Source organism: Gobio gobio, assembly GCF_949357685.1.
Source record: "Gobio gobio genome assembly, chromosome: 17".
Taxonomy (NCBI): Eukaryota; Metazoa; Chordata; class Actinopteri; order Cypriniformes; family Gobionidae; genus Gobio; species Gobio gobio.
In genome coordinates this window covers 3,186,155-3,201,497 of record NC_137110.1, presented here as the reverse complement: position 1 = coordinate 3,201,497, position 15,343 = coordinate 3,186,155, and the positions used below count along the sequence as shown (strand labels likewise).

The 15,343-nt window shown below is 39.2% G+C and overlaps 1 protein-coding gene across 6 annotated transcripts in view; it reads left to right on the top strand.

Moving 5' to 3' along the window:
- pacsin1b (protein kinase C and casein kinase substrate in neurons 1b) overlaps positions 1-15,343 on the top strand; it is a 65,714-nt gene that overhangs the window by 26,974 nt on the left and 23,397 nt on the right. The window contains exon 1 of one of the 6 annotated variants that reach the window (XM_079839937.1): positions 13,974-14,150. The exons of the other annotated variants lie outside the window; for them this stretch is intronic. The gene's annotated coding sequence lies outside the window, so the exon portion shown is untranslated. Of the gene's footprint in view, positions 1-13,973; positions 14,151-15,343 lie in introns of those variants that run through there. 6 annotated transcript variants of the gene reach the window in all.

The window sequence follows — 15,343 nt, the reverse complement described above, 5'->3', positions numbered from 1 at the left end:
CGCTCTCCCCTCGGCGGTCGGCAGAATGGCGGCGCTCTCCCCTCGGCGATCGGCAGAATGGCGGCGCTCTCCCCTCGGCGGTCGGCAGAATGGCGGCGCTCTCCCCTCGGCGGTCGGCAGAATGGCGGCGCTCTCCCCTCGGCGGTCGGCAGAATGGCGGCGCTCTCCCCTCGGCGGTCGGCAGAATGGCGGCGCTCTCCCCTCGGCGATCGGCAGAATGGCGGCGCTCTCCCCTCGGCGATCGGCAGAATCGCGGCGCTCTCCCCTCGGCGATCGGCAGAATGGCGGCGCTCTCCCCTCGGCGATCGGCAGAATGGCGGCGCTCTCCCCTCGGCGATCGGCAGAATGGCGGCGCTCTCCCCTCGGCGGTCGGCAGAATGGCGGCGCTCTCCCCTCGGCGATCGGCAGAATGGCGGCGCTCTCCCCTCGGCGGTCGGCAGAATGGCGGCGCTCTCCCCTCGGCGATCGGCAGAATGGCGGCGCTCTCCCCTCGGCGATCGGCAGAATGGCGGCGCTCTCCCCTCGGCGATCGGCAGAATGGCGGCGCTCTCCCCTCGGCGATCGGCAGAATGGCGGCGCTCTCCCCTCGGCGATCGGCAGAATGGCGGCGCTCTCCCCTCGGCGATCGGCAGAATGGCGGCGCTCTCCCCTCGGCGATCGGCAGAATCGCGGCGCTCTCCCCTCGGCGATCGGCAGAATCGATTAAAAGTGCGGCCGGACGCAGAGTTTTCTCAGAAAACAGTCTGAACAACAAAACTAGACTCAACTCACTGTTTGTAATCAATATCCAGTTATCAGTCCGTTTTCTCGCTCTCAGTCACATTAACGAATAAAGCTTCGTGCAGGGCTGAGCAGCCGGCTCAGGAGAAGAATCACGTTAACACTCCTGTACAGAGTAATAACCACACAAACAAAAGTGATAGTCTCCACAACCTTCAGTCACTGAAAATATATCGTTAACGCACTTATTTAGTGGGTATCTCTCTCTTTTTTCGGCTTAACAACTCCCAAGAAGCTCTAATAACCCTCTCCTTTTCGATCGTCCCTCCTCCCTCTCTCTCCCCCCCCCCATCCAATCAAAATCAAACCTTATATTCACAGAGGCGGGAATAAGTAAAAAAAATAACCAATATCCAAAGAAGGAACAAACATGCTGGGTAAAAGCACATTTTGAGCAAGTGCATCACAAAACAAACTTTATAGGTCACCGTAACTCTTAAAGGGGCAGTACATAAGTGTGTCAACAGAGCGCACAGACATGAGGTGTTTCTCAATGTCAAGGATCCTTCCTCTGTAGGACTAATCCTTCCAAGTCACTTCCTTCAGAGGCGAGGCGAGGCTCCTCTTTAGCATTCGGAGAACATGTAAATGGAACAGGCTTGCAAGTGCGCGTCAGCCTCATTACGTCAGTGAAAAGGTCCGTTAGCCATCAATAACGTCATTTGTATAATATCAATACGGTTGTAATTTGTACTGGCATTTAAAAGTTAATAATAATAATAATAATAATAATAATTAATTACATTTATATAGCGCTTTTCTAGGCACTAACTCAAAGCGCTTTTACATAGAAGGGGGGAATCTCCTCAACCACCACCAACTGTCACCAAAAGTTAAACTTTACTTATATTTACTACGGTTATAACAAATGTTTGGTAACGTTACACTTGAAAGCATATTGCCCCGTTAACGCTCCGACTCCGCCAACGTCCGATATTTTGTATTTTTTGAACAAGATAGCAAAGCTGCGCGCATAGGATTGTGGGTGATTTGAGAGCGCTAAGTGCGCGAAGGCTACTCGTATGCATCCTTTCCTGTATATGGCATATTTTTCGAACGAAGGACTCAGACCTTGGTTGAAATTCCGAGGATCCTTGACATTGGAACAGCCCTTCGACGGCTGTCGATGACGTAGCATCCTCGGAATTCTGGCTTCCGAGGATCCTTCCTTGACATTGAGAAACGCCTACAGTTAGTATACTATCTGGATCATAAAACCTTATCAATACCCCCATACCTAGTAAATAGGTGTTAATGTGCTTAATAACCTGCACTGGGTTACATAATATAATATAATATAATATAATATAATATAATATAATATAATATAATATAATATAATATAATATAATATAATATAATATAGTATAATATAATATAATATAATATAATATAATATAATATAATATAATATAATATAATTAATATAATATAATATAATTAATATAATATAATATAATATAATATAATTAATATAATATAATATAATATAATATAATACAATACAATATAATACAATATATAATACAATATAATATAATTAATATAATATAATATAATATAGTATAATATAATATAATATAATATAATTAATATAATATAATATAATATAATTAATATAATATAATATAATATAATATAATTAATATAATATAATATAATATAATATAATATAATATAATATAATATAATAATATAATATAATATAATATAATATAATATAATATAATATTATATTATATTATATTATATTATATTATATTATATTAATTATATTATATTATATTATATGATATTAATTATATTATATTATATTAATTATATTATATTAATTATATTAAATAAATTATATTATATTATTTATATTACATTATATTATATGAATTATATTATATTATTGACAATTTTGCCTCTAAATTTGTATTACCATTATGTGAGAAATAAATATAAATATATATATATATTAGGGATGCAACAATACAGTTAGTCCACGGTTCAATACCTCGGTTTTTACCAACGCTTTTCGGTTCGGTTCGGTTCTGATGGCTTGTCACATACATTTTTTGTTATTCTATTCTTAGGCGACAGGAACAGCAAGAGGTTAAAGAGAAAAAAGACTATTATTTTTATTGCAATACTCTTTCTTTATTTTACTTAAAAGAACTGAAAAACCTTAAAGGTCCCATGGCATGAAATTTTCATTTTATGAGGTTTTTCAACATTAATATGAGTTCCCCTAGCCTGAATATTGTCCCCAAGTGGATAGAAATGTTGATCGGTGTAAAGCCGAGTTCTGGCTGTCTCTCTCTGCCTTTGAGAAAATGTCAGGCCAGACGAGCCAATCCTGAAGTCTCCTGGTTTGATGTCCAATCAGGAACGGTTTCCTCCCTTTCCTCCGCCCAGAGAATCTGCCACGCCCATGCAAACGCTAGCGAGATCATGGGTTGTGAATGAGTGAACTGGCAGTTTCTCAGTGTTTGGATGTACAAATGAAAACAGTCTTTTTTCAGTTCCTTCTGATCTGTGATTTATTATTCGCGCACACACTGCGGCTTCTCTCTCTCCCGACAGAACGGTGTTTTCGTGTTTTCTATCTTGTGAGTCAGTGTTTTTGTACGTCCTCGTCGCATCTATCTGTTCTAAAATGTGCATACAGTCGGGAGTTTCTGTTTAACATCAGCAGTCACATCTTTAGAGATAAACCTCACGCACGCCGAAGCTCGGCCTTCAACATCCCCGACCCCCAGTACTGCATCTGGCCCACAGCGGAGGAGCCAAACGCGGGGCGAGATTAAGCAGAAGGGGGGTAAGCGTGAGCGTATCCGGCTAGGCTAGCCAGCTTTCCCCACAATAAACTGGATTACATTCGATTACAGCTGTTGTGTCTTTGTTTGCGCTGTGTACTCAATGCGCGTCACTGACGCTTTTCATATAATTGGAACATATCTAGAAATAATGCTTTAATCAAACTTACTAACTCGTTCATCTCGCTGTAATGGTACATTGCATGTGTTACAAAGTTGGTAGAATAATGATGAAGACGGACTCGGTGTGATTGGGACTCGTGTTTATTCAGAACTCTCAGATACAAACACAATAAACTCGCGCTGACAGACAGCGATCTCACAACTCAGTAGTTACTATAAATAACTTTGTTAGCAATCGCTCCGTCTCCGTGATGTCTGGTTCGCGAACGAATCATTCTTTTGAACCGGTTCTTTTTAGTGAACCGAACCAGTTCACCAAATCGGACCGAATCGTTCTAAACGGTTCGCGTCTCGAGTCAGCGCTGATCCATAATTTACTAAAGTTACTAACTTTCTGACATGAGTGACAGCCCCTCCGACTAGAAATAAACTAATAACCTGAAGTATATTCTAGTAACTACAACAGTTCACCCTGAACTGAGACATGCTGAGAGAACTGATGAGAAGTGAACTCAGGTCCATCCGTCTCTCTGGCAGACTCGTGCCTGCTCGTGCCTCGTTAAACCACACCCCCTCCGCTCATTTAAAATGCAAAGATGTCAGCCAATCACAACAGTGGGCGTTTTTCCTGAAGTCTCACAGCAGACACGCCTCTTGAAGCAGGGCATTCAGCCACAGGGCAAACAGCAGTATAGAAAAAATGCCTTTTATTTCTAAATTATGACATTTTATGATGTAAAAATCATACTAACAATATAAGTACACCTCAGGAAACACTATAAAATAATAGAAAAATGCCATGCCATGGGACCTTTAAACTTAAAACTTTACTTTAAAAAACCCTTGTACACATTCCTAGTGTATTGGATAATATAAAATAAATATATATAAAGATTTACACTGGCAGCTCAGAGCTGTACAGCAGCATTTAAGTATGAAATTGAATGAATGTAAAAATAAAACACTACATAGACTTCACTATAAAATATACATTGATTCTTATTAAAGCTACTGTATTAGTTTTTCAGTCAAGAGCAGTGAGTGATTTTCTCTTTGTCTTTTGTTGTTGTTTTAACATTAAAAGGATATTTCACTCAAAAATGAAAATTCTGTCATCGAGAAATGAATACAGGTTTGGAACAATATTAGAGTGAGTAAATAATGACATCATTTTAGAGGTGAACTGTCCCTTTAAGGACGGCGTGTTCACTATAGGCTGCGCCGCTGTCAATTAAAGACCTGCGTTCATCTAATATACAGACACACACACGATTTTACTTTCACTTTAGACATAACCGACTGTGTTTATGTTAACCTTGTGTGTATTTGACAGTGTTAGCGCAGTAAGACGACTACTTAGTCCAGTATTCACGTGTTTGACAGGCGTTTAGTGCGCACGCTCGGAAAAGCGCATGTTAAAACCGCGCACGCGAATGAGCCGGCAAGGCTTTAAAACGCATGCAAATAATGAACTTTGGTGATTGTGAATATCTATAGTGTTCCGTGAGTATAACTCTACCACTAACCTGTGATGTGAATGTATGTCGCGTTGTTCAGTATTGGGATGGAGACAAATGATATAATTTGTAGAAAAATAATTAATTAAAAGCGAAACCGAAAAAAACGCAATTCACAAGCGCATATTGAACCGTGAATGCCGTACCGAACGGTTCAATATTATATTGAGAATTGTGGCATCCCTAATATATATATATATACATATATATAAATATATAATCATAAATCAAAATAATTGTTTTCCAGCACTTTTTAAAGTAATAGAGTAACTGTATTACAATAAAGAGAATCACTAATGAGAATCAAAATGTCAAAAGTAAAACGCTAGACTAGATGCATAATCGTAATGAGAATTTGAGCTTAACGTTTATGCCACTTTAATTTGAATTCAGTGTGAAATGTGACCTGTTGGAATGAATAATTGTGAATAATATCAGAAAGTTCTGCAGATGAGCCTGTAGTCCCGATCGCTGTAATGTGTCAGAAAACACGCTTGAGTTTTCCCTCTCAGCTCAGGGAATCACGTCTTCTCTTAGGACAGTTGTGGAGAGGTTTTGGGAGAGGTGTTGAGTTTCAGCTCACAGTGCCAGTGGAATAAAGTTTATTTATAGCAAACAGAACCAATTGCCCGATTTACGAGCAGACGCACAGCTCTGGGATCAGCTTCATCTGGGAGCTTCATTCATATGCAGAGAAATACACTGACAAATGTGTGTTTTATTCATATATTCATTGTGTTCACTGATGAAATATCATGTCAGTTGGCCAAATGTGAAGCAGTTACTCAGAATAAATGTCCAGACAGCATCTTTTGAGAAGTGCCCCAGGGAATCCGCATCATGAGCGGTGACATCACATCTGACGTCACATGATCATCGCCACTGGGAATTATTCATCAGCTGATCATAATCCTGCAGAAATGGCAAAACGTGGGTCGTTTAGTTGCTTTATTATTCGAGAGTTAGAGAGAGAAGGAGATTACTACTAGAATCGCATTATTAGGGCCGCTTGGTAAGTTTGCGTGTTTTCTGACTGTGTTGATTGTGTGGGAAATGTGATCAAATGTGTGGTACTAGACTTATATTGGAAGCATGATCGGAGTAGACCAATCACACCAGACTGGGCCATCTGACCAATCAGAGCAGAGTAGCTCTTGGAAAAAAGGGATTTAGAGAAAGTCGAGTCGTTTGAGGATTATTGAACATTGTGATGTGCAGTGTGTAATGTATATTATGAGAAAATGAAAGAGTTTTTGACCTTAAGAGCCTTTAAAACAGCATAATCAGGGCACTTTAAACGAATGACTAATGGATTTCAGAATTCTGTGTGTGTGTGTGTGTGTGTGTGTGTGATGGGTAGGTTTAGGGGCAGTGTGTGTGTGTGTGTGTGTGTGTGTGTGTGTGTGTGTGTGTGTGTGTGTGTGTGTGTGTGTGTGTGTGTGTGTGTGTGATGGGTAGGTTTAGGGGCAGTGTGTGTGTGTGTGTGTGTGTGTGTGTATGTGATGGGTAGGTTTAGGGGCAGTGTGTGTGTGTGTGTGTGTGTGTGTGTGTGTGTGTGTGTGTGTGTGTGTGTGTGTGTGTGTGTGTGTGTGTGTGTGTGTGTGTGTGTGTGATGGGTAGGTTTAGGGGCAGGGGCAGTGTGTGTGTGTGTGTGTATGTGTGTGTGTGTGATAGGTAGGTTTAGGGGCAGGGGCAGTGTGTGTGTGTGTGTGTGTGTGTGTGTGTGTGTGTGTGTGTGTGTGTGTGTGTGTGTGATGGGTAGGTTTAGGGGCAGGGGCAGTGTGTGTGTGTGTGTGTGTGTGTGTGTGTGTGTGTGTGATAGGTAGGTTTAGGGGCAGGGGCAGTGTGTGTGTGTGTGTGTGTGTGTGTGTGTGTGTGTGTGTGTGTGTGTGTGTGTGTGTGTGATGGGTAGGTTTAGGGGCAGGGGCAGTGTGTGTGTGTGTGTGTGTGTGTGTGTGTGATGGGTAGGTTTAGGGTCAGTGTAAGGGGATAGAAAATACGGTTTGCACGGTATAAAAACCATTACGCCTATGGAATGTCCTCACATTTCACAAAAACAAACGTATGTGTGTGTGTGTGTGTGTGTGTGTGTTTCTCTACGGAAGCGGCGTGTAGGGTGTCCTTGGCGTTATTGATCTGCAGGTCTCCTGAGTGCTGCAGTGGAGGCACTGCGGAGGAGACGCACACACACACACACACACACACACACACACACACACACACACACAATGCAGATGCAGGCGCTCGGGTTATGAGTTCAATAATAAGTCCCTTAGGATGGATGTGAGCGCAAGCTTTAATAGACTATTTATTTATTTAAACATTTTACGTGTCAACATATAAAATATTAAAAACAAATTATTTATTTGAATGTGAATTTATTATTATTTAAATTCATTTGAATTATAGGCTATACTTAATTTAATTAATATGTAATTTTCAGTTATTTTCTTGTATTATTTGTTAATCAACCGGACTGCATTAGATCACGTCAGCAAAAATAATATAGTCTGCTCGTTTTCACTTGAGTACATTCACAAAAATAAAATAAATATACTTAGTTTTACAGAATTTCCATAAAGTTTTACAGTGTTATCGCCATAAAGCTCTGCTGTTTCTTCAAGGTTGACGCGGGTTTGCCTGTTTTTGCTGCTCACGCTGTTCTTCCTGCTGACTGTGATCGATAAGAGTCAGTTCTTCTCCTCCTCCTCCTCCTCTTCCTCCTCCTCTTCCTCCTCCTCTTCCTCCTCCTCCTCCTCTTCCTCCTCTTCACTCCATCCTTTTCGCTTCCACCTCATGTGATGTGATTCGCACTAGAGAAATGTGCTGCAGATTTATATGGTGTCAAAAGCATTCTCACTCATTACTCAGGGAGAAGTATCGATACTAGGGTTTAAAATGACTTCTGTAGAAGCTGAAGTATCACCTCAAGCTCTTTACTCAAGTAAAAGTGTAAAAGGACTGGTTTTAAAACCTCTTAAAAGTAGTTAAAAGTAAGGGGGAAACATGCCATTAAGGACAAAAGCATTTTGCTAAAGGCCATAATGACTATAATCAGGGGCGATTCTAGGATTTTCATTTTAGAGGGTATGAAAAAAAAGGGTAACACTAGTTTAGGGTCCAATTCTCACTATTAAAGCTGCACTATGTAAGTTTTTTTAAATTTTGATTTCCATGATCTACACATGTGCAGATGTTCTGAACGCCAAAAAATTTGATAATATCTTGAACACCATGTCAGTGGGCAGATATGACTGATAAAGTTTTTCCATTTTCATCAGTGAAGACAGTAAACACATGTTTAACTGATATTTATATGTTTTATGAATCATTTTCATAGACATGTTAATTTACTGAAGGCTAACAGGAAAGCTAGGGAACTGAATGTATTAAATTAATTCACAATATGCACACATTCATTACTAATCTTATGCCCAATACAGGCTGAAAAAAGCTGAGCTTTTTTATTTACTGAGAGCTACAAATGGAATTATTAATTTACAATATGCACACTAGGCCTGTCACGATAACTTTTTGTTTCGCGATATATCGTCCCAGAAATAATCGCGATAAACGATATTATTGTCATTTTAAGACTATTTTACGCCACTGAATATATAATCCTAATATAACAGCATAATAATGCAAGTAGACCTACACACTTTCAAATCACAACCTTTTGATTCTTTAGATCATGGAAATTAAGGGTAAAAAATATATTACCCTAAATAATTTTTTTTTTTTTAATAAATAGTTAATAAACATTTTCCCTTGTGAAGCGGCTTTAACACTCGTCATTCTGCGTTGACATTTATATGTGCAGCGGATCAGGGGATTGTGGCTTTGAAATCGAGTCAATTTGGGCTTATTCTTCCAAACGGTCAATTCAAAATGGCGAAATTACACAAAAATTTATTAATTTGGCTGAATATTTTTGTCATTTGTTTAACATTTCTGACTTACAGAAGCCGCTGTCAAATATGAAATGTCTAGTTTAGCTTCATATCTCGCACTTGACGTCGAGACGCGCTTCTAAAATTCGCGCTCAGCCTCAGCAGCTTCTGTGCACATAAAGCCCGCCTACTCTGATTTGATTGGTTTTCTCAAATATTTTGACATTGACGAGCGGTGACAGACCAATGAGAGCTCAGATCAACACACACACACCTCTGATTCTGACGTGCGCTCTGCTCGACGCCCACAGCAGTCAAAGCTAATATGCTAAAGCCCCGCCCACAGTAGTCATAGCTAATGATATGCTAAAGCCCCGCCCACAGTAGTCATAGCTAATGATATGCTAAAGCCCCGCCCACAGCAGTCATAGCTAATGATATGCTAAAGCCCTGCCCACAGCAGTCATAGCTAATGATATGCTCAAGCCCCGCCCACAGCATTCATAGCTAATGATATGCTAAAGCCCCGCCCACAAAAGTCATAGCTAATGATATACTAAAGCCCCGCCCACAGCAGTCATAGCTAATGATATGCTCAAGCCCCGCCCACAGCAGTCATAGCTAATGATATGCTAAAGCCCCGCCCACAGCAGTCATAGCTAATGATATGCTAAAGCCCCGCCCACAGCAGTCATAGCTAATGATATGCTAAAGCCCCGCCCACTCGCTGACGTGATTGGTTTCAAGGTAGTTTGTGACGTCAGAAACACCGGCGATTTCAAACCGTGTTTTTGGGACTGTATTTGTTTGTTTTAAGGGGAAATACTCATGACTTATGAATTTGCACATGGTCTTTAACATATTCGTGTTTTCACATCTTATAAAAGCAATAATCCACTTGTTCACGCTGTGCCTTAACCTTTGTAAAATTACTGTAAACTGATATGTGCCTCTCTAAGTGTCATTTGAATGAGCTTTTATATCATTTTTAAAGGGCTGTAAATAACTACTATACCTCAGACTTTGACCAGCAGTTGAGCAGCTTCAGATAAGTGATCTTAAAGGGATAGCTCACCCTAAAATGAAAATGAAAGTCGTCATTTAATTATTTTAATGCCGTATGGCCTTGTTTCTTTAATGGACCACAAAAAGGAAAATTAAAGAAATATGTCCCACCTGCGCTTGTACATAATGGCAGTGAATAGCGACCAGCATCACGCTTTAAAATAGTATTATGTGTAATAATATTTCATTTTTCATTGTATTTCTGATTTAATAAACGGTGCATATTGGTGCACAATGTGGAACTAAAAGAACAAGTTGGACTTTTGCCCACCGACCTGAAGCTCAGCTGTATTACTGACCTGGAAATGATGTCATGTCTCGGCCACTTTATGACACAGAAAGACATTTATCAATCATTAGCATTGCTTATTTAATACTCTCACCTGTCAGGAAATGTTTGGGCATTGAAGCTGTTCTCTCATTCCTGATCTTTGTCAGAGCTTTGGCCTTCAGGCATAAAGCACACAGTCATAGAAGATTAATGGAGACAAACTTTACACTTAAAATAGTATAAAATGATTATATAAATGAATAATATATGAGCAATATCACACTTGTAGCCATGCGATATGGCTGTATATTTCCGCCGTAGGTAATCACAGACATATCTCACGGCTATGAGTGTGATATTGTGTGTGTAAAGTGAGTAAATAAATCAGAAACAACTTTAAAAACACTGTTTTGTGCACAGGGCCGGAATAGGCCACTCATCTATAGGGGCGCCAAAATAAAATGGGATTTTTTTTTTTTTTTTTAGTATTTTATTAATATTAATTCGAAATATTGCCAAATAAAGCAACAACAAAAAACGTAACTAAGTCCACCGACGTTTTTTGAAAGCATGTAATATCACTTTTTTAATAGCCTAAATTTTTTACTCTGCAGTTGTGCAGTTTTAAGGGGACATATGGCAATTTTAAAATGTATTTGCCGAAAATTAGTAATGATATTTATATACAGGTTTATTTAAAATAGAATTAGGGGTGATTGGGACACTTTTTCCAAGACATCTCAAATGGCAATCACCCTGAAATCATCTAAATTTCTCAATTTAAAGCTGCACTATGTAAGTTTTCCGTCCGCTAGAGGTAATTTATTCAAAACAAAGGCGTAGTTTGATGAAGGCACGTTTGAGCGCAGAATCTTGGGACATGTGGTCTTCACCTCAGCCGGTGGGAAAGAATCGGGATCGGACTCGGGCAGAAATCATGTTGATGATGTGATTATTAACGTTACTGTAGTGAAGCAGAGCAGGACGAGTGTTGTGGAGCTGAGGAACCGCTGGAGCCATTGTTAATAAGATGAACGCAACACACACCTCACAAGCAGCGGGACTTTTATTATGCCACAGTCGCCACTTCCGCTCCTCCACTCATGAGTGTGAGGTAACGCAGCTCTGTTGTTCATATTAGACTCATCTGAGTGTGTTGATGATGGGATGGCGTTATTCTGTGTGTTCTCTCGCCGCTGCTATGACACTTGTTCACACTGCAGTGAGAGGAAAGCGCTTCTGCAGAATAAAACCACAAACTAACGCGGATATGATGTCATTGACAGGCCACGCCCACACACGTCCCGGTTCCTCGGGTAAAATAGCATCTCACCATTTACAAATAGTTGGAAACATTTGGGATATTGTAAGTACTCGACTGAACAAAATATATAACTCTGGCCTAGTGGAGTTTGGATATTTTACTGAAAAAAATGTTACATAGTGCAGCTTTAATTCATGGTGAAAACATGAATGGTCATAGTTTAGTGGAAGTTTGCTGTCATCTACTGGAAAACAAACACTTTTGCTAGTTCTCAATAGTTTGTGCATGAATGTTAGATGCAGTTACTCTTGCTCTTTGTGTTTTGGCTGTATTGTGGTGTAGGTGCTATTTTTGTATAGTTTAACTATCATCAGCCTTTTAAAAAAGAAACAAATAATATTATAAAAACTTTGAGGAGAAGTTTTGATTATCCATGCCAAATAACGTGTGTGTTTGGACTGAAAAAGGTGGTATGTGATCTTGGTTAGTAATTTGACAACATTGTAGTAAATATGATGTGAAAAAGGTCCACTTTTTGGAAAAAAAGACCCCCCCCCTCTTTCACTAGGCTGGCTATGGGCCTGGAGTCACATATTTGAGGTCTAAAAACTACATTCTCCCCTAAAACTACACTCTGTGACACAACAGTAGTGTTTGTAAAACATATGGTGGATTTGCTCGGCCGCCATGACAGTCGCCGCAAGCACCGGTTCCTGATACTGAGGGAATATCACACGGCTCTCAGCCAATCAGATTCAAGAACCAGAAATAACGGCTGTATATATCATACATGAAGTGGAAATACAGACACTCCTTGTGCATACAAAAATGATCACTGGATTATTACAATTAATGCCAAAAGTTATGTTTTATATATTTCCAATTGACACACTTGAGCAAAAGATATAAATAACTGGCTTAAAACCTTTTTTGGCTGAAAATACTAATGTGCCGAAGACTTTTGCACATACTGTATATTCTCTACTTAATCCATAGGAGACACTGATCTGATATATTAGTAAAGTCAAGTCAACTTTTATTTATATAGCGCTTATAACAATGCAGATTGTTTCAAAGCAGCTTCACAGGGTTAAACAGGAAAATAATGCAACAGAATTTTATTCAGCCGTACAGCTGCTCCGGAGAAAACTGTGATGTACAGTGACAGTGAGGGCTTTAGATTTTTTTTTTTCATCAGTTTATATGGTTAATTTAATAATTAGATTTATTTGGATATTTAGTTGAAAATGTAGTGTCCCCAACTGAGCAAGCCAAGCCAAAGGCGACAGTGGCAAGGAAACCCAAACCCCATCAGGAGCAGAATGGAGGAAAATAAACCTTGGAGAAATCAGGCTCAGTCGGGGGGGCAGTTCTCCTCTGGCCAATTAACAAACAGCGTATGATTATTATTATTCTGGCAACTTTACAGCTCAGAGGTCATATTAGATCGGATGATCGATTGATCGATTCATATTAGATTTAGATTTATCGGTCATATTAGATCGGAATATTCAAAAGATCGGAGTCATCACGCCGGAGACGGGTTTATTGAGGATGATATATCGATTTAACAATTATTAAATAGGAATATTCAAAAGATCGGAGTCATCAGGCCAGAGACGGGTTTATTGAGGATGATATATCGATTAAACAATTATTAAATAGGAATATTCAAAAGATCGGAGTCATCAGGCCAGAGACGGGTTTATTGAGGATGATATATCGATTAAACAATTATTAAATAGGAATATTCAAAAGATCGGAGTCATCAGGCCAGAGACGGGTTTATTGAGGATGATATATCGATTAAACAATTATTAAATAGGAATATTCAAAAGATCGGAGTCATCAGGCCAGAGACGGGTTTATTGAGGATGATATATCGATTTAACAATTATTAAATAGGAATATTCGAAAGATCGGAGTCATCAGGCCAGAGACGGGTTTATTGAGGATGCCGTGTCGATGAGGCAATTTTAGGGGAATCTAATTTGAAATATAATTAAAAAAATATAATGTGTCATACGAGACATTTCATTGATGCATAGCTGGAAAAAATATATACTGCATATATAATTATAAAAGAAATACATTGACAATAGCAGCAAATGTCTGTCCCGTTGTTGTCTAAAATAAACCGAAGCCTAAAACCTGGATTCACTCCCATCATCCCAAGGCCAAGACCCCCCCGCCTCCTGTCAGAGTAATTCAAGTCAAATGTGATTAGTCTCTCTCTACACACACACACACACACACACACACGCTGCTGCTGCACATGTGAGCACCCACTTTGTCCACCAAGAAGGGTTTTTAGCATCAGGGATGCAGTGAGCTTGACTGCGTCTGCTGCTCCTCTAAAGCCTAACTAAGTTAACTCAGATTGAACACAAGTGGCGAGCGGAGCGCGTCTGGATCTGAATGAGCGGGGGATCGGTGAGCCTTTGTTGCTTTTCCTCTTTTGTCATGGCTGGATTGGACTCTGTGGAGCGTCCGTCATCAGTATGGAGGAGATGTGTGTGTGTGTGTTGGAGCTTTGTTTTGGATGCTGTGATTTTGGAGGGAGACTGACTCGTGTTTACACTCATGCATTTGGCAGATGCTTGCATTGCATTCAAGCTATACATATATTGATCAGATTCACTTTAACACACATGCTCGAATGCAATTGGCTGGTGTTTTTGTGTGTATTTTAGTGCATTCACACATGACCTTTGTTCTTTTGATGATGTTGTATTATTCACTCGTGATAAAGCCAGTGTTTAATGTCAAAGACTGTCATTTAATGACATGTGATCTAAATATAGAAATTGCTTAAGGTTTATGATCTTAACATGGATGTGTGTTTTATGCATTTTTGATGCAATGTTCTGACCTCAAAGTCAATCAATAGTTCGGAAGCCTAAGCACTTTTGCAGTTCTTTTGTCTAGCGTGCTGAAGAGAGTCATGTGCGATGGTTAGAACGCCTCCCACTGCCGCCCCGTCAATTTGAATGGATTAACAAAACTTGTCGCACAGATTGAGATTGTTTGAGCAACTTGCACTATATATAAAATTATAGCCAGAAAATCAATATGGTTTTAAGATATTAAAAAAGGCCTTTTTTGTCTCATATACTATGATATAATCAGAATATAAAGCTCATACTTGAGGAAAAACATGTTTTGTTCAATGGCCAAACTGAGCAAATATGAATAAAAATATGCATTTTGGTGCATATTTATATGGTCAAAAACATTTAAAAAAACAGTATAGCTTGCATAAAATGCATATAAATATCAGTCGTCACTGTATATATCCCAAAAATATGTCTTATTAAGATGTTTTGTGATCAAAGCTCTGCATTTTATAATGTGGAGGGCAAAACATACATGCAATATAATGATGATTGAGAGATTCATAAATAAACATTCCTTAAAAAACTGTTGCCTGATATTTAATATATTTGAACTAGTTCTGGGGAAAAATGAATCATGATTAATCGCATCCAAAATAAAAGTTTGTGTTGACATAATATATGTGTGTGTACTGTGTATAATTATTATATATATATAAATTCACACTCATGCATATACATTTTATATTTTTAATTATATATACAGTATGTACATGCATGTGTGTGTGTTTA